Source organism: Microcebus murinus, chromosome 13, assembly GCF_040939455.1.
Source record: "Microcebus murinus isolate Inina chromosome 13, M.murinus_Inina_mat1.0, whole genome shotgun sequence".
Taxonomy (NCBI): Eukaryota; Metazoa; Chordata; class Mammalia; order Primates; family Cheirogaleidae; genus Microcebus; species Microcebus murinus.
In genome coordinates, this window is record NC_134116.1 from 39,012,364 (window position 1) to 39,038,571 (window position 26,208).

A 26,208-nucleotide genomic window follows, 5' to 3' on the forward strand; every position below is an offset into this window, starting at 1 on the left:
CCCTCCAAATAGTCACACACAGCTGGAGCCATTGCAACAGAGTCAGCACCATAAAGGCAAAACTCCAAAGTTGAAAAAAAAAAAGCAGAGAAAATTGACTGAGCATGATCTATATTGGAACATGTTAACATTGATGCATCTCAGCAGTGATTGTCTAATAGATAAGTAGTAAGAAGTGACTGCTCTGTGCTTTTTGGACAATAGGGAAGTCCATCTTCCGTTTCTATTCCATTCAGATCATATACTTGGGAAGACCTTCTTGGTTCCCAGAGAGAGTTCAATGGCCTGATCTTTAGCTCCTACATAACAGAGTACCCCTCACCATACTGGACCCCATCATTTGGAAACTATCTTGTGGTGTTGAAGAATCCAGAGTAAATGAATACAAATGCCTACCAACTATGCTGGGATATATAAACTACAATAGGAATGTAAAGAATCTGATGGAGTGTTCTCAGTAGATTTGGATAGGATTTCTACCCATAAACTCCCAGTTATTATTTACAGCATGTATGGTTTCATCATCTCCATACAAAGTCATGCTCTCTAATGGAGGAGCCCAATTGTGTATTGTTTAAACCATAATGGAAGAGAACAGAGCTATTTACAATACTATTGTTTACTCATAAAATAAGTTACCCTTCCTCCCCTCTTTCTATCCAGAACATCCTAGCCAACTAAATTAAGCCATTTTAAAATTTGCAAAGCACCACAAAAAAGATCCAGATGTTCACAGAAAGAAAAGGGTGGGGATATTATGTGCTTGTTTTCTTCTTTTTTTGGTTCATTTGATTCAAACTACTTTTTTTGTTTGTTAAATCAACGAGGGTTCGCAGTTTCTTTTTCTAGGTGTTACTTAAGAGAATGCTATTTCCGAAAAATGAATTCACATCTGCTAAATCCAATTGTTGATTCCTTCTACTATTGTTTGAGTTTGCAGTCCGTGCCAGGCGCTGTGCTAGGTTCTGGGACTATTTTAAGGAGCAAGACCAACTTGATCACTGTTCTCATGAAATAATGTATTTTCCCTTTTATTTGGTTTTAAACAAACTTTACCTCTTTGAAAAGAGTGTAAAACTTTTATATTAGTATTTTCTAAATTTTCTATTTGAGTGAATATCAAACCTCTCTCAGTTTATCTGAAAGTTTAATGCACTTACAATCAAAATTTCAGTATGACTGTTTTAGCATTGTTGACTAATCACAAAGCTGTTTTGGAAGAATGAGTGCTGGCAACTAACTAAGCCATTTTGAAAAGATAGAATAAAGGGAACAGACTTGCCCTACAGACAGCAAAACATAACACAAACTTCCAGTAATTATGAGTGTAGTTGTGGCCTGGGCCCTAAGGATTAGATTAATAAATAGAAATAAAGATTCTAGAAACAGACCCATATGCTTTTTGTAAAAGATTGTAGCATTTAGATGTTTGCTCCTTCTCATGAAACTTACCAAAACATCTGAAAATCCAAACCATAAACTATAAAAAAAAAAAAAAAAAAAAAACTGAAAAATACAGAGAAATCTGCTCAAACCACAAAGAGAATGCCAAATGTTAATTCACTGCTCTCCAGATCTTGGTGGAAGTATAAATTTCTCTGAAAGAAAATTAGAGACTAACCAATTTTTTCATTGAAAATATAAGAATGGGGATCAGGGATAGGAAGGGAGAGTATGAAGGTCAAATTCTACACTAACAAACAGTGGAAGGATAACTGAAATACCTATGTGGACATATATATTTACTGTTGATCTGCTCTCACCCAACTATTTCAATACTGGATAAATAGCCTTCACATGTGGTGGGGTAACGGTGAGAAGGAAATCAGTAGGCAACATTAATTGAGCAGAGAAAAATTGCCAAATAAGTGACATTTGAGCCCTGTGGCTGCACCATAGACCTCATCTTGCTACCTGCATGCTATGCCCATCCCAGGATGTGAGCTCCTAAAGCCAAGGAGAAATGAAGTTTTCAGACAGAGTAGACTTTGCTCAGAAATTGTCCTGAAACAACAAACCCAAACTGAAGCTGCAGTTTCCCCAGATCATGCTCCCCTGAGTTAATAGTATCAGCAGTTAAAACCGCCTCTTTTCAAATCTAATATTGACTCCACTTGAATATAGAACCAAGTCAAATAAACTGGGCCTAACAACCTGTTGTAAAATAGAATCTAAGTGCTACCAACCATGAGAATGCAAAAATAACATAAGAAAGAAAAATAGAGGAATAGAAATATCTAAGAGAGCATAATTTCTTCATTCTTATGTTAGAAAATTAATAATGTCCTCTAAAAATTATATCAAGGAAATTAGGTTTAAGTAAATTATTTGGTGTTATAGAAGCAAAGGTAGAGGACTAAATATAGGCCACAGAATTTCCAAGTGACCCAAAAGGAGAGGGGAAGGGTACAAAAATAAAAAAATAAATAAATAACCAAATAACAAAACAAAATATAGACAACAAAGAAAGTATTAAAAACAGAAAGTATAATCTTATTTTTTTTAAAAATAGACTAAATGTAATATGTAAGTTTTCAGAAATGGCAGTCTAAACAAATGAGAAAAACTGAGATAAAATAATTTAAAGACTCTGATGAAGAAAATGTGGTATATATGCAATGTAATGCTATTCAGCCTTAAAGAAGAAGGAAATCCTGTCATTTGTGAGAACATGAATGAACCTGGAAGACATCATATTAAGATAAATAAGCCAGGAACAGAAAGATAAATACCACATGATCTTACTTATATGTGGAGTGTAAAAAAGTTGAACTCAGAAGTAAAGAGTGTACATATATCAAACCATGTTGCACACCATTAATATATAATGTTATACATTATCGATTAAAATAAGCAAATAAAACCATTGCTTTAAAATTAAATTAATTAAGATTAAAAACTCAAAAACTTGTAAAGAATCTTCTAAAGAGCTTTGGAAAGATAGCAGGGTAGCTACTTATTTTCAAGACAAAATCTACAATGTGAGCTTCCAATGAAGTAAGGAAGGCACTCAAAGCCATTATTCCATACTGTAATCAAAATTAATAACTTAAAGCATGAATTTAACAGCAGCTGAGACATAATTAAAGAAAGATTTGCTAGTCTGTAAATTGCATTAAAAGAAATTACCAGCACAATGGCCAAAAAGGTATAAAGATACAGAAAGAAAAGACATAGAAGTTATAGCAAGGAGTTTCCAGAATAGGGTCAAGTTTACAAAGAGAAGAAAGTCACACTTGGACACATTTGAGTGCAACTGTAGAAAACCAAAGACAAAGAATTCTTAAAAGCAGCCAACAAAAACAGATAGATTACCTTCAAAGAACAACAGTTACACAAAGACCCAACTTCTCAACAATAGCAATCTTGCTCAGAAAACTGTAGAATGTTTCCTTCAACAGTCTAATATGATTTCTACACACAGCAGTAATGCCATTCAAGAATAAGGTTGAACTAACGACATTTTCAGAGAGAAAGTAAGAAGAACCATAATAAAGAATTTTTTTTTAATTTTACACATAAAATGTACTCATTCATAGTTCCTATAATTCCATCCTAGGAATTTACCTCAAAGTAATAATAGGACAAGCATGAAAAGAGGTATACACAAGATTTTTACTGTTATTGGTTTGCTTACTTTATCAAAAATTTAGAAGCAAGGGAAATGTACTTCAATAGGAGATTATGGAAATCAAGTATGATGAATTCATAATTTGTATTAAGAGGATTATACAGATCTTTTGTACTCATATGGAAATCTAGTCTCAATATTACCATAAGCAGGAAAAAGACAAAGTAAAAAACACATTACAGAGCAGCGTGTCTCCTATGATCCAATATAAGTTAAAAATTATAAATCTTTGTTATAAATTTATATCCAGAAAAGTCAAGAAGAATACAAATGCAGTCATTACTCCTGGGCTGTGGGTTAAGGGGATATTTTCATATTCTGTTTTATTTGTATTCTTTACAATCATAATTTTCATTTGAGAAAAAGAAAAAAAAGCTTTCCAGGAGCTTCCCATATTTTTTGAGACCTAGACTGTAAAATTACATTTATGCAGCTAACATCATGATGTTTACTTAGACTTGTTATCTCATTTGCGTAGGCCCTGGTGTTAATGAAGCCTACCCCGAAGTTTTGTTTCCTGTGTAGGTCAATTAGCTCAGCACAGAGAACCAAATGGCTCTTTTGTGCATTATCTATTCCCCATAGAAGTCAGGCTTTCAAGTCTATCGGAGTCCCATGGCAAGAGACATCATGAGCACATTGCACAGCACAGAAAATGGAAAAAAAAAAAAAAAAAAGACTCAAACCACATGAACCTACAGAGTAGGAGCAGTTAGTATCATTTTCACCTACAAAGAATGACTCATATCTTACTCTCTTTGAAAAGTCTACCTTTGTTTTTCCCAGACCACCACATTTCCCAGGTTTCATTACAGTCAAATCAAAACAAAACTGTGTTAAGCAAGAAACTCTAATTTCTCAGCACTCCCTTTTCATTCGCCTTATTGTTTTCTCCCACTTTCTCTGCTTCAGAGTATTTCATTCTCACAAATAACCTCAAGAAATAGAGACTGACCAAATCACCACCTATTGCCTCAAAAAAGGTATTCTGATTTTTCCAGTCATTGTGAGGAGCACCAACAGTTTGGGGATTTAATCTAGCGATTTTTTTCAGCTACAATTTTACCTCTCAACTTTGCAGCAAGTAAAATATGGTAACATTTTTTGGAGGCTTGTCTAATATAGTTCCTGTCATATAAGCCTACAGCTTCATTCCAATCTGAATATATCACTGTCAATTTACAACCGGAATCATGGAAGGAATTTGAGCAGCTTGTTGGATTGTTTATATTGAATATATGGAAGAGTTGGGGTTATACATTCCAACACATCATTGTAAATGATGTACTATGTAAAATACTAAACAAGTCTTTTTAGAATTTTGGAAAGAATATCTAGCATGTGGATACATTTTAAAGAGAAACAGATCTTAAAGAGTTCTCCCTGTTTCTTTTGCAACATATTCTGGGCCTTTGTGTTAGCAACTAATAATTTTTTAGTTCTCTTTATTTTGTGGAAGGCATTTTATGCTTTTAAGATAGTTGTGCTATCAGTAGTGTTTGCAGGGAAATTTTTCTTACACAAAAAAGAAAATCTTCTGACATTTAATAGTCTGATAACCAAGAAGAAAATAAGTAAGTTCCCAGAAATTTATGATTTGAGTTTTTCTTTTAGAAAGCCCTGGATAATTCCTCCTGGGGAATATGGAAGAAATATATGTGATAAATAAAATAATTCCCAGGAATTTTTTTTATATAGGCTGACTGTTAACTTGATAATTAATATAGAAAACGACTTCAGAGATAAAAGGGCTGAAAAGGAATTGAATTCATTGTCAGTCAATCATATTTCTTCTTGAAACTCTCCTTCCTGTCAAGGTTGGTTAAGACTTCTTGCTACAAAGGATTTTAATTAGCATGAACATACATTCTGGTTTCTGAAACTGTCTTGGTTGATTTAAGCCCGTTGTCCCTGTGCATCTACTGACTGGCTTCCTTTTCACTTCTGAAATTTCTTACATGATCAGTTTGATTTTAATAGCTTGATCACTCCTTTTCACATCATTCTCTTCTTTATGTCTCCTGATGTACACTTCTCCTAGATATCATGGATAAATGAAGGATGTAGAAGTACTGTCCTTGTCTACCCTGGTCATTCACCCAGGGCATCTGCTTAGGCTCAGCCATGCTGCCCAATTCTCAGAGTTGGTGTTCCCATCATAATCTGTACAGACAGTGCCCTCTACTCCTTTTCTTGCACTTACCCTCTTGTACATTACCCTGTCCTGTGGCCAATTTTCTTGTATATTACTCTGTGGCCAATGGAACATATGCATTTTTTAGCATCTAAACCCACTCAAATAAGATTAAGGAGATTTTTTAAAAGCACAAATACATACACACAAACAAAAGAAAATAGTAAGGGCATAACAGTGGAAAAGCGATTTCAAACATCGGGGAGATACAAAGAATTTGAAAGAGTTAATGGAGCTTAGAAGGTTGAATACCAAGTGCCAACAGAGAAATTGCCTGGCAAGCCCTGGCAGGCTCCTTACCCGGATGTGCCCGTAGTTACAAAGGCAGGTGGGAGGGGCTCTAGAGGTCTATTTCTGAAAGCAAGTAGGAGGAGGAGTCAAACCCCACATCCTCTCCTACATCCTGGAACGCCCTGGCAGCTCCCCTATCCTGCTCTGGCAGAAGAAGATGCTCCGGACTCGTGAACACCAGCAGCATGGAATGAAGAGAAGAGGTGCTGAAATGAAAATAGAGGTGTAATTAAAAGTCTACATTCAGGACAGTGGAACTCTCTCTCCTCCAACATTTCTGTGTTCCTCAATTCCTAGAACACTAGCTGCCAGGTGTATAATCCTCCAGGAGGAGAATTGAAGGAGAAGTATTTTTGTTTGTGCATGTGTTTGTTTGTTTTCTGGAAAATCTCCATCCAGAGAAATAGCATATAGGTACTGACATAGAGAAGAGAAGAATTCTGCAACAAAATGGCCAGGTCAAAGAAAGCCCAGCAGTTGGCAAGTTCTGACCTTATACATGGAGCTTCTAATCAGTATATTCCGGGCCTTATTCTTAAATACTAAGTTTTTTAAATCATCAGAAATTTGAGAAAAGCATCCAATTTTATAAAAGACAGAGATCCAATGAAACAAACTACTTGCCTCAGTTTTCAGTTCCAAAAAAAAAAAAAAAGAAAAGAAAGAAACTCAGAGGAAGCAAGGATATGATAGAGTTTTTTTAAAAGGTTAATAAATTCTAAAATTATCATCCTAAGAGACTTAAGGGAAGATGTCGCATCCAGGAAATAATTACAGGATACAAAAGAAGAATCAGAGAATAATTTTATTTTTATCAGAAAATAAAATTATGATTTCTAAAATTAAAAAACTAACAGAAGCATGATGAAAAATCGGTTCAGAAGATTAAAATACAACCAATCAGAGTCCAAGAAAGAACATACAGTAGAAAAAGATGGGAAGACATTATCAAAAATTATTTCAAGAAATGTTCTCAAAATTGAAGAATATGAGCTTGCAAAAAGAAATTCTACAAAATAAATGGTGGAAAAAAATACCTATTTTAATGCACATCTCCATGAAATTTTAGAGCACTAGGGATAAACAGAGTATTATAAGTGCTTCCCAAGAGAAATAAATAGATTTTGAAAAAAGGATCTGAAATCAGAATATCAGCAGACAGCTCTACGACCACATTGGAAACTAGAAAATGAAGCAATGTCTTCAAATTTCTGAGAAAAATTGTTATTCACACTAAAATTCTGTTCCCAACTAAGCTGTCAACCAATCTCTGTCAAGCTATCAGTCAAGTATGGTAGTACATAAAACATTTGCAGACATGCAAGCCCTGAAAAAATTACCTCCCATGCACATCATATCGAGAAGTTACTGGACAATGAGGATGTAATCTAAAATAGAGGAAGACACTGAATCTTTAAAATAAGGAACCCAGAACAGGAGAGAGAAGTTCCCGGATAGCTGTGCAGTAGTTCTAAAATGAAGCTAGTCCACAATAGATCTGGGAGGATGGAGGGCCCCAGAATGCATGTTTCCAAGGGCTGGGGGGCAGGTGGGGAGGCCAGAACTGACAAAATACCAGATGTGTTTGACCATCTAGAATCTAGGATTCAAAGGATCTGTTAGGAGCTTGATATAATAATTGTGGTATGTAAACCTAAGGAAACAAAAAAATTACAAACTTTATGGAAAAACAAAAATTGCACAAGATAGAAAAGGTAATTACACTACTTGGTGAACAACACCAACATAGTCATAGTTACATCAATACTGATTCAACAAAACTGATTTTTTAAAATATTTTAAAACATATTGAGACAATAGACAGGGGGGACACATGAGATGAGGTAAGGATGCTAAATCTGCATTTCACAAGAAGGAAATATATATCAGGTCATTAAATACGAAATGTCCAAATTCATATCAAAAGTGTAGTTTATTATATGTCGAACAAGAAGCAATATAATTAATCAAAGTATGCGGCTAAATTATCAACACAGTTTTGCCATCTTAACAGTAGCTTGTTTATGCCAGCAGAGAAAAAGCCTAGAGAGTTAGTGGCCATGAGATCGCAAAAGACATTCTCCACAGCTTGTTGACAATTAAACATTTTTCTTGCAAGGAGTGGCCCAAAGCTTGGAACAAGTGGTAGTCAGTTGGTGCAAGGTCTGGTGAATATGGGGGATGACAGTTTCCAAGTCCAGCCGCTGTAGTTTGAGCAGCGTTATTTGTGCGACATGTGGTCTAGTGTTGTCTTGCAAGAAGATTGATTGGCCTGTCCCTATTGACCAATCCATGCTGCTTAATCACACGCATCCTCATCATTTCTCCAACTGGTTGCAGTAGACATCCGCTGTAATGGATTGACCAGGTTTCATGAAGCTGTAGTGGATAATACCAGTGCTGGACCACTAAACAGGCACCGTTAGCTTTTTTTGATGAATATTCCATTTTAGACTGTGTTTCAGCACTACATCTTTATCCTACCATTGTGATGAATGCTTGCAGTTTTCTAAAAGATGCCATTTTTCATCACATGTAATAATATGGTGTAGGAACGGTTTGCCTTTTTGTCATGGAAGCAAAGAAAGTCAAGTTTTAAGACAATTTCTTTTCTGATGCTCATGCAAAAGAATGAGGATGTACCTGCACAATGAAAAACAAAAAACAAGAAGTGTCAAAGTGAAATATCAGAGATATCAACTGTCAAACTTAGTACATGAGGAAATCGGACATTTCATACTTAAATAGTAAAAACTGACAGATTAAGAAATAGCATTATAAAAAGAAATGTCAAAAAGAGTAAATACCAAAAAGGAAAGAAACCCAGCCAAAAAAGCTTGTGAAAGAGAACACAGGAATAAGAAATTTAGAGATCAGGCAGATATTTTTCAATATCAACCTCTTTAAGGTATTTTTACTGTTTAAACTATGGACATATATTACTCAAAAAAATAAAATAATATTTCAAATAGAATAGAAATGAATTAAACTTGGAAAGAAGAAAGGAAGGAAGAAAGAAGAAAGGAAGGAGGGAAGATTAATGGGAGGGAGGGAGGGAAGAAGGAACTTTCCATACATATATTTTATTACATCTCCCAGTTAAAGAAGATAATCCATATGTTCAATTCTCTATAGAATTGACAAAACACTTGATAAAATTCTATACCCCTTGCTCGCATAAATGAAATAAAGAAAAAAAGGCAAAAAGAAAGGAAAACAATTTATTTTCTTTACCTGCTCAAAAAAAGCATTCAGAAACCCACTGCAACCACGATAGACTTGTTATTAAAATGACTAGATGAGAACAATAGTAATTGCTCTTAGCACTAAAATTCAGTAATTATGATACTAGCCAATGCTACAGACTAAAACAATAAAATAAATAGGCTGTCATGAAAAATAGCCACTGTATGTTGTTAAATGAAGAAGTTTTAGTATGCTCCCATTTATGTGTGTGTATGTGTGTGTGTGTGTATAATACTAAAAAGTTAAATTAAATAAAAATTTAACATAGGTTATCTCTGAGTAGAAGAATCATAGGTGACTTTTAGCTTGTATTTGCCGATCGATATATGCACAGTTTCCTAAAGTTGCAGAATTTTCTAAATTTTCTATAATGTTTATTGCATAAAAATTATATTACATATATATTAATACCACCCTCATTTTGATTACAGAAACTTCCTTCTTTTTTCAGTTTTCTGAAAAATGTGTTTTTATAACCCATTTCCTTATTCTCTCTTCCTATTATCTTTATCAATCTGACACTGTTACCGAAAAAATTGAATTTAAAATTTATTTTCACATCATTTCTTGGGTTGTTCTGCACTTCAGAGAAGGACTGATCTGGAGTAAAATGATGAAATTGAAGAGATTTATCATCAATGGCTTCCTCCACTCCTTTTTTTTTTTCCTCTCCCACCTCCATTTCAGTTTCCCAGGGCTCTCTCTCACCCTAACTAAGCAAGACAGACCCTACTAAAGCTATGATGAATTGATTTTTGATTGAGTCAGTTTGTGGTTATTTACACTTGTTAAGACAATCAGATTTTAAGTCTTTCATAGCAAAGTTGATGCTTCTCAAGGTTCTGACCTGCCCTACTTGATTTCATACTCAATTGCCCTTAGACTAGCTCCAATAATATCTGTGCATACCTCAGTTTTAGTACTGTAGTAGCTTTCTTAGTGAAACTCCAATTAATATACCTAAACTAATTTTATATGATTCATTCCCTTTGTAAAATGTAATGGCTGATGCACAAAGCACACTGAACTCTCTCAGCTTTCAGCTGTTTTGCAGTATAATCACGAACTTGTGCCAATCGAGTTGTATGTTTACCAAAAAGTTGGTTAACATTTCTTCCAAACCAGTTGACCTTGCTATTTTAGTTGCATAATTAAGCTATGTACTAGCTATTAAGTGAAAAGAGTTGTTTCTGTGAAAATACATATGAAAAATTTTAAAAGACTGGATAAAGGTGAGTCGCTAAAAATAATACTGTTGAATTAAATGTTCGCAAGATAATTAAAATACTAGTTTATAAAACTGATACTTTGCAAGTTTCTTTTATTTTTCACTCTACTTTAAAAAATAAAAAACATCAAACCATATACTATGCATTATATATATGGTTTATGTAGGAAAAATAATGCATAATTAGTCTGCTAATAATAATTATTAGCTGAAAATCTTTACCTGAAGAAAAGGCCTTGACTCATATCAAAAGATCAGTGAAAGAGTACACAATCTCATGTCTTAAATTAAAATATTAAAAGGTATTTTAAAATTTCTTCCTATAACCAAATTTGTATTTGATTAATAAACCAGCTTCTGGACCAAACTACATTAGATTAAAAAACTTCAACTTAACATAAAAATCATTCATTTATGTATCTGCCTATCCTACTGGAATATTAGCTCCTTGAGAACAAATACATTGGTTTTATTCTTTGTTCTCTAGCACCAGTTAAATGCCTGGGCCCTTAATAAATGTTTTCTTCTTAAAAACCTTCAATGGCTCCCCTTGGATAAAGAATATAATGTTAACTTCTTGATTTTTACATTCAAAATTTCCTGTGAAATTTTTATTAAACTCCATCAATCCCAAGGGAAGCCCATGGGCAAACTGTTCTGCTCCTCCTCTGAAATGCCTTCCTTGACCCCTCACACTGATCTGGCTATTTTCATATTTTGGTATTGAAGAACAGGCCATGCTCAGATCAGTGCAGAAATGTTGGGACTGGCTGAAGACCCAAACATTGGACCGACAAGGACCTAGGAGAGCTGGCTTGACCCAGAACTAAATGCAGAAGTTCAGAGATGCCATTGAGCAGCTAAGACACCGCACTTGGCAGCATTTTAAGTTAAGTCATGATTCAGACAAGATTCGGCCCAAGATTTCCTAAAAGCCCAGAGCACGGGAAAGACAATAATAATCTGGGTGGAAGACTGCCACCAACCTTGCATCGCATTGAGTTCCCAGACCCCAGCAAGATCTCAGATAAAATGCCAGCTACAGGACTATATAATTAGTGTGACCTCTCTTCTCCTAACCTTGGCTAGATAGGGTTACCAGGCTAACTTAGGTGTGTAGCACAGTACAAAAGCCAGAACAAAATAGGCTAAACATGTCTGTGAGTTAGCAAGACTTGAAGGTAACATAGGCACATGGGGGGATCCCAAGGGAACACTGGATCGAAACCAACTGGGTCACAAGGCCCCATGTCTGGAATAGTGATTTAATTTTAAACCATGAAGAATGGGGAACTGAAAGGGAGGCACTGAAGAAAGATACTTCCTTATTTAGAAAACGTTCAGTAAGTGGCTGGGTTGTAACTTGCGTAGAGGGTATCAATCCAGCCAGACTCATGACGTTGGAAGAGACATATATGGGGGAAGTGGCATAGCCTCACAGTTAAAAACAGTGTAACTTAGAAAGTAGGCTGATACAATTTCATAGCATAGCTGACCAAGAGATTAATGAACCAGTCATCTAAAATAGATTTTAAAATATTGCAAGATTCAGAATATCTGAACAGTTTTGATGGTAAACAGTTGAGTGGAGGAAAGCATAATTTTATTGAGATGAGCACCTATTGAGAAGCTGCTTCATTCACTGTAATAATTATGAAAAAAAATCTGTCAATTACCAAGTCAGCATGTTTTAGACCATATTTTTTGGATTCCTAGAAAATATAGTTTCATATGATTTGTTAAAAACATAAGTCAACTACTATTCAGGTTCATTAGCTATTAATTAAGGACCTGAATTAAATCTTTCTAAATTTGTTGCAATGGTGTTTTGAGTTTTCTTTATTCTCCGTTTTAGGATATTATAACATTCCCCGAGTAATGTTGTAGAGAATAAATATTAACACAATTATTACATATACAGCAAAAAACTATCTTCTTTTTTTCATAAAATAGTATCTGGCTTTGAGCATTTTCAAAGAGATACAAATCAATTTAACAAATCTGATAAAAGAATTTGAAAAAATTGTGACAATTTTATAGCATGATTCTTATCTCTTTTTTCTATTTATTATATCTGGTTTTTAGTGTTAGTTGCCTGAAATAAATATTTTTTAAATATAGGTAAGTGCAATTAACAATATAGATAATAACTATTGGGCACTTATTAGGTACAAAAACTTATGGTAGGCCGGGCGCGGTGGCTCACGCCTGTAATCCTAGCTCTCTGGGAGGCCGAGGCGGGCGGATTGCTCAAGGTCAGGAGTTCAAAACCAGCCTGAGCAAGAGCGAGACCCCGGCTCTACTATAAATAGAAAGAAATTAATTGGCCAACTGATATATATATAAAAAATTAGCCGGGCATGGTGGCGCATGCCTGTAGTCCCAGCTACTCGGGAGGCTGAGACAGAAGGATCGCTCGAGCCCAGGAGTTTGAGGTTGCTGTGAGCTAGGCTGACGCCACGGCACTCACTCTAGCCTGGGCAACAAAGCGAGACTCTGTCTCAAAAAAAAAAAAAAAAAAAAACTTATGGTAGATGCTTTATATATATATATATATATATATATATATATATATATACATTATTTAATCTGTCCCACACAAAATTCTACCAAGTATTTACTTTTATATTTGCTATTTTGCAAATGAAAAAACTATAGCCAGGCACAGTGGTTCACACATGTAACAGTTCACTAGGCCAAAGAGGGAGGATCACTTGAGGCCAGGAGTTTGAGATCAGCCTAAGCAACATAGTGAGACCCCATCTTTACAAAAAACGTTTAAATTTTTTAAAATTTGAGATTGCATTGAGCTATGATGATGCCACTGCACTCCAGCCCTGACAACAGAGTAAGACTGAGTTAGAGGGAAAAAAAAAATACAATCTTCTTAAGTTAAGCAATTGTCCAAGTTTACACAGCTATTAAGAGGTAAACCTGGGATTTTTAAACCCATCTCAAATTTTTAAGTTATACATATTTAATTGCTGCAGAGGTGTGTGTGTGTGTGTGTGTTTGTGTGTGTGTGTGTGTGTGTGTGTGTGTAAAATACTAAAATGTTCTCTTTTTCCTTTATTACTTTATACAAAAATTTTCTTTTCTTCAAAGGAAATGTACTGGACATTTAGTGTATTAACCAGTGTACAAGGTATTTAGTAGGAGTCAGAAATGGCTAAAAATCAATCTTAGTGCTCAGAAGCTTATAGTGGATATTAAATATTTTCCAATTAAAAGATAGCTATTTAATTGGAAAAGAAGGAAGAGGACTGGATGTTTGGACCTCAAAGTTAGCCTAGGAAATTCAGACCTTGCAGGAAGGAAATTAAGTGGCTCTCGCTGCACTTAACAGAGAGTAACTTGAACATTGTGAAGAACAGAATCCAATATCTATTGAATACAAATGGGGTTTATGTCATTATCCTTGGCAGTGGAACACATTTTTAATATGCTTGTCTGTGTGATAAGATTGTAAGTTCCTTAAGTGTCAAGACTTTTTTTTTTATATTTCTATATTGCCACAAAACCTGGTGCACTGTTATGTCACTGAAGATTGTGTTTAATTGAATTGAGATAGGATCTTTTATCTGTATTTAGTACTCTTTCATGAATTACTTGCAAAATTTCTCATCTTTATTCCACAGTACTCAGGCCACTACAAAGATAACCAAATAAAAGCTTGCCCACAATTCACATTCCCAATGCAAAATAAAGCTCTGCCCCTTCTGTTTTTCTCCAGGAAGTGTTTCATATGTTTTTTTAATACCATCCTTTTTCTGGATTTTAATAGGACCTCCTCCTTACGCTGAGAAGTATTAATCCAAAAGATTTTCTGATAACCCATTTTGATAAGAAAGTAGGTTTAAAAGATTATCTTTTGAATCTTGGGACTCTGACTCTGTCTTTCAACAAGATAATCTATAATCTCTTTAACATTATATCACTACCAAAAATATTAAGGCTAGCAAAATTCTCAAAATATGCATCTGTTTTCTGAAATATGCATTTGATTGAGCAGTACTATATTTTTTCTTCTTTAATTATATCTGATTAGTGATAGATTTGCCACTGAAAGCTCAAACTCCAAAAGCAACATATTGCAGCTTTCTGAATTCCCTGAGTTTACAAGATCGTATCACAAGATTTGAGAGTCAGTTCCCTATTGAGATTTCAAAGATTTCACAGAGAAGAGATCATCTCTTTAATGTGTTTGATTCTAATAACTGAACTTTGCAGGTTCACTTTATTAATGTAAAGATATTATCTCACTGTTTCATACCTTTTGACCTAACCAGAAACGGTCCTGAATGTGAACATTCTAATGTCAAAAATAGAATTAACTTCTTTGAACTTGAACTTATCATTGCGTTTTTTTTCTTTATTCTGTAAATTCTTCACCCTGTGTTTTTGGTGTACTGGGATTTAGCTGTAAAAATGGCTAACTCAATGATGAGTCGATAAAATACTTCTTAGAAAGAAACAATTCACTTAGTCACTTATAGGGCAGTAGAATAACATAGCAGGAATTATTAATATATTTTTTATTTTTTACCATAGGTTCAGGTGGTTAAGTAATTTGAATTAAGAGATCATGATAAGATAAAAAGGGAACGAACAGTCAAATAAGAATATGCCCTAGAGGTTTGAAAACTGAACAGGCTGTCACTTGATTTGGGGATACATGCAATCTTCTTTCTACCACGGGCTGCATGGCCTGAGACTTTTGATTCCTGTCCTAAGCAAAGAAGGCCTGCCCCATACTGTGTATGACTGTTATGATTTGAATGTGTCTTCCAGAAAGCATGTGTTGCAAACTTAATAACCATTGTAAGAGTATTAAGAGGTGGAACTTTTAAAAAGAGATTAGGCCAGGAGGGCTCTGCCCTCATGAATGGATTATGCCATTATCATAGGAAGAGGTTCATTATCTCAGAAGTTAGTTCTTTATAAAAGGACAGGCTTAAAGCCCTCTTGTTCTCTTTCACCTTTTTGCCCTTTCACCACGGGATGATGCAGCAAGAAGGCCCTTGACAGATGCTAGCGATTTTTTTTGGACTTCCCAGACTCCAGAATTGTAAGCCAATAAATTTATGTTCATTGTAAATTACCCAGCCTCAGATATTCTCTTATGGCAGCACAAAATGGACTTAGATAATGACTTAGATAAGGTTTGTAAAGCAGAACAAAAGTGCTAATTAATTAGTATATTATTGGCAAGGAAGCAGAGGCCAAATGATTAGAAACTCTTGAAGACTGGCTTTAGATTCATAACTGCTCTAGTTTTTTGTTTTAATGCACGAGATTAAATAAAATGAAATGTGTTGTGTTGTATTCTGTTTTGTTTTTCATAATCCTAGGCATAGAGCACATACTGCCTTGCAAGAAAAACGAAGTGCAGCTTAAACTGCCTCTTCTTACTACAGACCCATTCATTCTCATTCTAGAATCAACACTTTTCATTTTCCTTGCTAGAAAATTAGCAATGCAGCTCATAGCTGTGGATCAGTGGATGAAGGGAAGGGATAATTTGTATAGATTATCCAATTTCCTGTGGGTAAATGGGAATACAAAGAGAAGGGAAGAATAGAGAAAGAAGAAAATACCAGAGTAGCCAGAGACAAATGGGCTACTCAAAAGTGGTTGCCTGGAATGCTGAGAATGGAAGCCTGAGGTAATTGTTGGAAACTGAATGAGTCAATTGTTTAATTCTATTTTGAAATATCTGAAAAGTCCATAACCTCTAAGTAAAGTCAATGTTTTCATAGCAAAGATAACCAGAGTAACACACAGCCATCATGCCTTCTAAAAACATTTGAAATTTAATTATTATATTTAGCTTTATGAAATAGGTTCTGTAAAAAAAAAAAATAGCTATTGTAAATTTTTTAATGTATTCCAAAATACGAAGGGGCCTATAATGAATGAGTAATGAAAACAGATGAGACGTTCTTTCTTAAGTACTTTACCATTGTTGGGTACCATAGTATAAACCTGAAGTCAGGTTAATGAAATGGGTCATAATCAAGAATACAAAGCAAAGAAAGAAAGGCAGAAAACGATTTCTCTAGCATGACCATTCAGAGTAGATGTCATATTCACAAACTTGCATGTCCTGTTATCTCAGTGTCAGAAATTGCCTACGAGACAACTGGAAGCCCAGTTCACCACATTTAGAAGCTGTTAATTACTGGTGACAGAATTCTTATTTGGCACTTCTCTCTCACTACTGTAATCATAAAAGCTCTGCAATCTGGAGGAAAGATTTATCCTTTTACAACCTACCCTGACCCTTCACCTTTACTGTAGGCTTCAAGCTCAGCTAAACACATCTTCAACCCCTCTGCCCAGTAATGAGTTTCAGGCTCCAGATGCTTTTGTTCCAGGGGACTCTTTAGTTTTCTTTTAAATGACATGGAAAGAGCCCTGTCCTTTCTATTTCCATGTCATTTAAAGTCATCAAAGTTATGTGGCAGGCCAAAAGAAGTTAATCCTTAATCATATGTGGTACCAAAGCCTTATGTGTCCATACAAGTCCAAGATTGTCTTGCTAAATCAGAGTCAGTCAATGTCAATCTTTAGATAAAATTTTTCTTTATACACTTGTGCAGGAAGAAAGTTACACATTTCGGTGTCCACGTGCCTGGCTAGACCTCTCTCAAGCCTCAATCTCCACCTTACTTCCCTTGAAATCAGTCTAGTAAATTTCAGGAGTTAAGATTCCAGTTGTCTTGGGAGAATGAGTTGCTTTTCATATCATCCCAGATTTGGTCACAAAGAACTTCACCTCACAGCATTTTCTGGAGCAATGAAACTTTCCCATTTGTTTTCATTATGAATTCACTAAGTTGGTTTAATTCAACAAAATGTATTTAGTTGATTTCTCTTCTCTCCACTCTGAGCAAATTTGCAGTCAGTCTGTGCCCTCAGGGAATTTACCCTCTGGTTAGTGTAGACGATCACTAGTGAAACAACTTTTAAGGTATTTATAGAGCAATATATAAGCAAGAACCAAAAAAACATAGGGCAACTTTTGTCAAAGTCAACAGAAGTTCACTTTCTAAATATAGGGCAAATGGGAAGATAACTCTATGGTCATTTTCTGCTATCAGCATACGCCTAGTGATTTATTTTACACTCCATTCTGGCTTCATAAAAAGCCCGACACTCAAAGGGCTGGAGACCTCCTAAAATTTGCAATAGTGGCAATAAACTACAAAGAAATTGCTAGCAAGATGCTACATAATCCTAAGTAGCACAAAAATCCCAAACATGCGGCAATAGTGGTACAATCATCCACCCAACCTCAAATTCCTGAAGTCCCTCCAGATGCCACGTAGAAACTTAGGTCTCTGAATCATTCAAGTAATAGCCAGACTCATACACAAAATAGAATCTTCAACATGTTTCAAAATCTGAAAATTGCTTAAGATTTAGAGAAAAATGAAAGTCATTCAGTGTATGTCTCAAAAAGTAACAATATATTTTTTCGAATAATCAAATGAGACTCCTAAAATTCTACATGATTTTGGTAGAAAAGATTTTGTGGTTGACAGACTTCCAAACTTAAGGAAAAATTAATTTAGAAGACTAATTTTGTGAAGGAACCTAGAAGAGTTTTTATAGGCAATTTTGCATTTACTAACAAAGTTTTCTTGAATTAATAACTGTAAACATTTCAATACCTTCTCTGTCCCAGGCACTTTGCATATTTTATCTAGATTTTTGCAATAACACTAAGTAACATCTCCATTCTACAGATGAAGTTTAACAATTTTCCCAAAGTCATACATATCGTATATATCGTAAACAATAAATCATATGTATCGTATATATGGTAAATAATAAAAGTAGGATTTAAAAATCACAGTTATATCATTTCAAAGCTCATTCTACAGTGGTGATAATGGTGGTTTTGGAGGAAGGGGAGGAAGGCACTTCAAAATCTTCATTTACTTCCTAGAACATCTCTGCACCCTTCTGCAATTTCTATTTAAGCTTTGAAAAAAACAATAATGTCCATGTAGTCCCCATGTCTTTTTCTGAAGGTCTTTCTGTATCTACTCTTTGAAGCTTTGCTTCTTCTGAGGCTCCACTTATGCACTGTTCAAAATAGAGCCTTTGGGAAATGAATATTTATAAACCTGTTTTACAAATTGGTAAACTGCCTCCTATGTTGGTCAGTGGGAATGGCTGGCTGGTACTGTAGCTCTCTGTCTCTGTAACCTGAGCACTGGATCTGCCTTCTCCTTGGCAGCTGTGTTTCCCTGCCATAATTAATTTCCTGTGTCCTATTGCTAGGGGAAGGGCATTTCAAACCTTCTTTGCCATGAAGAGTCACTTCCTGGCTATCTCTACCAAGTTCAAGCTCAGATTTTCACATTGCATAGAATCATAACATTTCCTGGGTTTTACCATTATACAGCTGAAATTCATAGGCATTGCCATTAATTACCTTATCCTAACAGCCCAGTTGTCTTAGATTTTTATCAAGAATCAAAATGAATCATAACGGGCTTATTGAAAAATGTATGGAGGTATTGATACTTGATTTTTACTATTGGTGCTATTAATTAACAAATCTAATGAGATGAATATCTTTAAAAAGGAGCAGTGTTTCCTCCAAAGCTCAGCTTGCCATTATTTTCTTGTGTCTGGTCTGATTCCAGGGTGGAGAGAGGAGAGGTTCTCAAGGAATAGGTTGAGAACTGCCAGCTACATATGATAATCCCCAAGTCTAATATCTCCAGCCAGATCTCAACCCTTAGCTCTAGATTTACACTAGTATTTGCAAAAAGATATCCTCTCCTAGATGCCCTACACATTCTTCAGGCTAAATATTCCCAGAAATAAATTCCAAAACCAACTATCTCTTTTATATTTCTTGTCTCTCTTAATGGAACCCTTATCTAACTCATTGATCTACGCCAGAAATCTAAGAGTTTAAGAATCAATCGCTATGTTCTACCCTGTCATTTTCACCTTTTAAATAACTGTCACTCAAACCCCTTCCCACCATCTCTTGCCACAACTTTTGCTGGCAACCTCATTACTGAGCATGCTAGTCTTGCTGCCTGCTGCACCCACCCAGACCTTTCCTAAGCTGCCCCTTTTAGGAAAGAAGCATTAGTCTGTTTTTTAAACAAGGGTTGCCACTAAATGGATCAGGGCAAACACCTGACCCAAGAGTCTAGGCAGTGATTAATCACGCTGCCTAACTCAGAAAATTCTACTCAACAGGGACAGCAGAATCTAGCAGATTAGTTCCTCCATAATTTGAAAATGGAATGAGGGGTGGGGAGTTGACCTATTCATAGAAAGAGGAGAGGAGAGCAGTCACACTGAATGAAACCAAGAATTTTGTGTGAGAAAAACAGGGAAAAGTTGGCCCTTGGAGGTGCGAAGCATAGATTGATGATTGTATATCTGGTACACAAGGGCATATAAATTAATACTCATTTTCATGAAAAAAAATGTATTCTTTATGCCTTGCAACCAGAAAGATGAGGCTAACACAGATGGGAAGTAGTCAAGAGTAGCCTTGTAGTCCTAGTCCCTTAAAGTGGGTGTGAATTTGTTTGTAGAGTTGTGGAAGATTGAATAAACCCTTCCAGGATGGAGAGCAAGCCATCAATGTGCAGCGGAGATAAAGTGGATACTGTCCTGGCCAAAGCAGGGCTCTGGTGATTTTGCTTTGGAGCAATTCCAGGGAAATAGGAAATGCAAGTAAAATTCTGCCTCCCTTTGTATCTATCTCCTCTCACTGCCCCTTCTGCAAGGATAGGCACATAGTCGTTAAATAGTTTGCTTTTGCATGGTAGAAACACAAGACACTTTCAAGATCTTTCAAGTTACTTGTATTTTCTTTTTTCTTTCCCCTTCAACAAGTAACATGAATTGGTTTTGGGATAAAGAAATAAGGAAGCAAAAATGAAAAGACAAAAAAAAACAACCAGGAAAGAAAATGAAATTCATGATCACCAGAGCTGGACGACTGCCTCTCATAGGATTAGATGGTTTGCAGAAGAGAAGCACATGCTCTGGTCCCAGGTAGCCTGGCTGACAGCAGATAAGGAAACACAGGGCCACCATATGACTTGGCTTCAGGAAACCCTTTCTGTTTGTAACCGGTATTCTGAGACCACTTAAAATCAGATCCAAAACTAATAGTCCCCACTGCTGAATTGCAATGTCAAGCTGAATTGTCTGACTTGCCAGGTTTCTATGGTTAAAATTAATGCCCTGCTTGGCAAAGACTGTCATACTAGGAATTGGAACCATCTGAGAGGAGCCAGAGAAGCCAGGATTTCCTGACTCCTGGGTCCCTCTGAATTACATCTCTGCAACTATCTGCTTCCCCCAAGAGTGGAATGAGGTGCAGACTGGTCATGAGGACTCAAACACAGCATTAGGTCTGGTGATGTGCAAAATCAGAGTATGGGGGGAAAAGATTTTATCAAAAAGAAATTATAGGAGTCATCTCAGGAGTTATGGGGAAGACCTTCATGAGAATGTGTAGACATGAATTTTACATTTGCTTAACCAAGGAGTACAAAACATAATGTGAAAAGATCCAACCAAAATTCATTCTAAGCCTAGGATGAGAAAGGAAGGGGAAGAAGGGAAAGAGGTAAAGGGCACGTCTGAGCTCTGGGAGATCTTACAACCAGAGGATGTGACCAATAAGACAGAGGACTATAGCAGACTTGCAGGCAGCAGACCCTTAGAAGATATATGAGGCTGGGCATCGTGGTTACATCTGTAACCCTAGCACTTTGGGAGGCCAAGGCAGGAGGATCACTTGAGGCTAGGAGTTCAAGACCAGCCTGGGTGACATAGCAAGACCTCATCTCTACAAAAAGAAATGTTTTGTTTTTTTTAAAAAAAAAAAAAAAAGAAGAAGAAATATGAAGTTGGTGTAGGATTGTGGAAGACTGGGGAACCAGAAGGACAACCTCTCCCAAACAATAGGGTGGGATCTATAATCTATACGCAATGACTCCTAAATTAATTATTTCCAGCCAGATCTCTCTGAGCAGCTTTCTATGGTTTCAAAGGTTCAGACTGCCAATGGTAAATGTGAAAAAAGGTTTACAAATGATGCAGGAGATAGAAATGTTAGAACACATATCTCTCTTTGTATCCTACTCAACTGTCCCAATAGGCTCCCTGTTTGGAGTAAAAGATCCACCCTTGTTTTAATCATTAAAAATAATCTTTTAATAATAAGAGAAGCCATCTTGCAAATAAAAACTGCCTTCCTGATTTGAATTTGCAGATGGCAAAAGGGATCAGCTATTAAAAAACAAATAGATTGTGCAAGTGTGCCTGCACTGAATACAATGGTAGCACCCAAGTGGTATGGCATTTCTAGTGCCATACAATGAAGCCTAATACTCAATTATCTATGCTTTTGGAAACTACATGGGAACCAAACTAATAGGCATTGCAGTAAAGATCATCTTGGTAAGGACAACACTCACATGCAAAGAACCTTCTGAAATTGATTCTAGGATTTGGAATAAAGAAAACAGAGGGAATGGGCCATTCCATCCAGAGAAGTGATCCCCAGCTCTGGTGTAGGCTACCTGCCCTGCAGCAGTGGGGTCACTCTGCTCTAGCTCCCACAGCTGCCTCACAGATTCTCCAGCCAGGTTCCTTCGTTGTCTCCTATGGGCCAAAACACACATAATTCTGGATTCCTCACACAGCACATGAAACTTGGGTATGTGCAGAGAATTATCAGAGAACTAGGGAGCAGGACTTCTAGCCCTCTATCTGACCCCTTGCTCAGCCACTTGGAACACACCGGCTAGGACAGTGCTTCTCAAACTATCTATACAGTGTTTTTCTCTCAATCCATTGCAAACCAATAATTTTTTGAATATAATAAAACTTAATTACTAGAAATGTAAAATAGCAAAGAGGGAGCCAAAATCCTAGCACTTTGGGAGGTTGAGGCAGGAGAGTCATTTGAAGGTAGGAGTTCAAGACCAGCCTGGGAAATATAGTGAGAGTCCAACTCTATAAAAAATTAAAAATTAGTCAGGCATGGTGGCATGCGCCTGTAGTCCCAGCTATTCAGGAGGCTGAGGCAGGAGGATCACTTGAGCACAGGAGGTTGAGGTTGTTGTAAGCTATGATAACAGTACTGTACTCTAGCCTGGGAAACAGAGCAGGACCCTGTCTCAAAACAAACAAAACAAAACAAACCAAAATAAAAACAAGAGGTACAGTGCTCGCTTCGGCAGCACATATACTAAAATTGGAACGATACAGAGAAGATTAGCATGGCCCCTGCGCAAGGATGACACGCAAATTCGTGAAGCGTTCCATATTTTTTAATAGGGAAAAAAAAAAAAAAAAAAAAACAAGAGGTACACAACACAAGTCCCAGTTTTTAAAAATTGTTATTTGATTCAATAAGCATAAAACTAGTCTATCAAATTGCTCTGGAAGTTTCTAGATGCTATTCTCCACTGCAGAACTGATCTTTGTGTAATTGGCAGGTTGTAACAAAGGATTGCAGGCCAGCACCTTCTCAGGACTACAGTTTGAGTAGCACCAGCTTAGAAGGTGCCACGTTGGGCCAAGCACTTCTCTGGGGTGGTATCTGATCTTCCCACGCAGTGCCAGGGAAGGGAAGAGCAAGTCCCACTGTTCTGGGATTTTCCAGAGTTTCTCCTTATATTTTTTTCTAACAGCCTTCTAATGCCACACCCGCCTATACCTGCTGTTGCCATGCCCCAGGGTTGTTGTAGCCTTAGGGATAAAGCCAGGACACACTTTTCCCTGCCTGACTCTCTCTTCGTGTCCGTCTCTCTGACCAAGAACCCCTCCACTCTCTCCTCTAGCTTTCCCTCTGCTTGGACTTTATGGACAAAATTCCCCATCTTTGCTTTTTTTCTTTTTATTTCAATAGTTTTAGAGGGGGGTACAGGTTGAATTCTGTTACATGTGTAGATTGTGTACCTCTTTGCTTTTGATATTTGAACAGGAGGATTTTTCCCTTTGTCTCTTTCTCTTTATTTATTTATTTTTTTGCTTTCTTTCTCTTCTCTCTTTTTTGCTTTACAGCAGTTTGTAAAACTCACTCTCTAAAAGGCTCAACTCTCTTGCTAGAAAATTTTTTTTTTAAGTTGGCTTTGCAACTCAAGGCTGATGAATGCCCTCTTTGTTCTAGATGGTGTCCGCCCTTCTCCCGGAGGGCCGGCTGCCATTGACAAAATGGGTGGGGAGCCTCAGAGGTGAAAAAAATTTACAGAATATGAAAATATTTCATAAAACGCCTATTATACTCATATCTGGGTGATAAAAATAGCAGCAATTATGAAAGGTTTAGAAACTTTAAAAACATTATACTTGCTTCATAAGTGCACAAAAGATATTTTGGATGGAAATATGTATATATCCCTTTACTACACGTTCATCTCACCATGTGACAGGAAGAATTCCTATATTTTATATAGCTATACACACACACATACATATATATGGAACCAAAAATATCACTAAATAAAGTTAAAATCATAAGCATTGAGTATGTGTGTGTATAAATAATTGGAGAGAGAATCCTTACGCATTTTTGCAATTTTGACTTCACATACCAATTGACCTCTGCTTTACTCTGATGAGAATTGAGTTACCCAGAGAAAATTGGATGGTTCATTCTCCATATTCTTATATTTCAAAATTTGCAATTTTGTAAAGTTACTTTATAGAATGCAAAATAACCATCCAAAGAAACTAGAAAATCTAGGCAGTGTTTGTACATCTTCTCTTACTGTTATCAATTATTTATTATAACCACATGAATAATTCTAGTTACTATTTCTATTTCAATAGCTATTATGTTCTCAAAAGTTGCTGTAAGAAATAAATGTAGTTTTCTGAGACCTTATCTCTTTAGGACTTATAGCTGAACAGAGGTCATATTCATCTTACTACTGGAAATTTTTGTTCAGGGCCTAGAATATTAAAGAAACCAAATAAATGCCTGCCAAATTAATTAATTAGTGGGAGTGAAATCTCACCTTTCCCAAACTTCTATTGGGCACACTGTCCTTCCACGTGTACATACTTTAAATTAAACCTACTTAATAAAAAGGAAATAGAAAACATGTAATTTTTTAAAAAAATTCTAAACAAATATTACTAACCATCCTATAGTATCTTTAAACAATTCATTCTCAGGGTATTATAATCTAGATAGAAGAGGGATGGCACATTCACACTGGATAATTTGGGGAGAATTTAATGAAGAAATTCCTTTTGAGGGTGTGGTCAGAATTAGAGGATTTACAAAAGCTAGTATAATACCATGGGGCTGATTAAAGGGGACATTGTTACCATCCTCAGACTAAAGAAGCCAGTTGGAGCAGAACCCCAAGATGGAGAAAGCTTAGATGGAAATACTTAGTGAAACCTACCATCCTCAACAGACTCTACCAAAAGATGAAGTAACCAAGCTAAAGGACACAAACATACATTTCCATTAACAAATACAAGTAGCATTTTAAATGACATAGACTTTATTCTTTTTTCCCACTACTGTTGTCACTTCCCCCTTGAAAATATCTGTGACTTTGGATCAAGGAATGTAGCCAAACCAAAGTGTTCTTTCCACCTTGCAAGAAAAGAGGTTTGGGTGTTCCCCTTTGGAGACTCAACCAGAAGTCAGAGGAAGCCTGCTCATATAGATCAAAGTCCTGGTTTCCAGAGTTAGGTGAAGGAGAGTGGTAAGTGAAGCTAGAGAAGAAAACACAAGACATCTAACACAGCCAATATGTTGTCTTGCAATGCATGCTTCAAGAGGACACATGGTTACATGTGTGTTCTTTAAAATATTTTGCACCTAATGCATGCTTAAAATACATGAAAGAGCTAATGAAAGCATATATGCAAGTATGTCAAGAGTAACATCATTTGTCTTATTGTCTTTTCATAATACTTTGTAACAATAGCAATAGTACATTTTTTGAGTTTTCATTATGTGTCATTATCATACATTCTTGGATTGTAACGTTTGTGGCCACCAGCCATAAAAAGCCTCCATAAAGTTATGGAATTTCCCTCTTTGTGAGTCTTGCCTCCCAAGGTAGAAGCCAGGACTAAATGTCCCAACATCAGGCATGAAGCCCAGCTTAGACCAATCATACTAATATAAATGAGACTGAATTTGGAAGAGAGAAAGGAAGGAAAGAATGCACTATTTGAGGACTCCCTTTTCCCAGCAGGCACAGTAGAGCATGGCCCAGAACCCTGTCTTTCTAGACAGGATACACAGCAGTAAGTGTTCCTTGCTCAGATTTTCAGTGTAGACTGCAATGCCCACACCCAGAAAAGATGTGAAATCAGTATTTTTTCGTGGCTGTGAGGCCACTGCATCTGATTTTCTAGACCTCCCAAAGATTCTCTAAACCAGGCATCCTCAAACTACAGCTTGAGGGCCACATAAGGGCCGCCTAGCACATTTATTCAGCCCTCCCGAGTATTTTTGCCGCTGCTGCCTGTCCTGCTTAGCAGCCGACTCGTCCGGGGCTCACAATGCACACTCTCCAATGGTCTGAGGGACAGTGAACTGGCCCCCTGTTTAAAAAGTTTGAGGACCCCTGCTCTAAACCATCT

The 26,208-nt window shown here is 36.3% G+C and overlaps 1 protein-coding gene and 1 non-coding gene across 2 annotated transcripts in view; both read left to right on the forward strand.

Annotated features, from left to right (window-relative positions):
• KLF12 (KLF transcription factor 12) overlaps window positions 1–26,208 on the forward strand; it is a 589,204-nt gene that overhangs the window by 77,853 nt on the left and 485,143 nt on the right. The gene's annotated exons all lie outside the window — the stretch shown is intronic.
• On the forward strand, window positions 22,817–22,923 carry LOC142875269 (U6 spliceosomal RNA). The gene has a single exon (XR_012922665.1). It is a non-coding gene; the product is annotated as a U6 spliceosomal RNA (small nuclear RNA).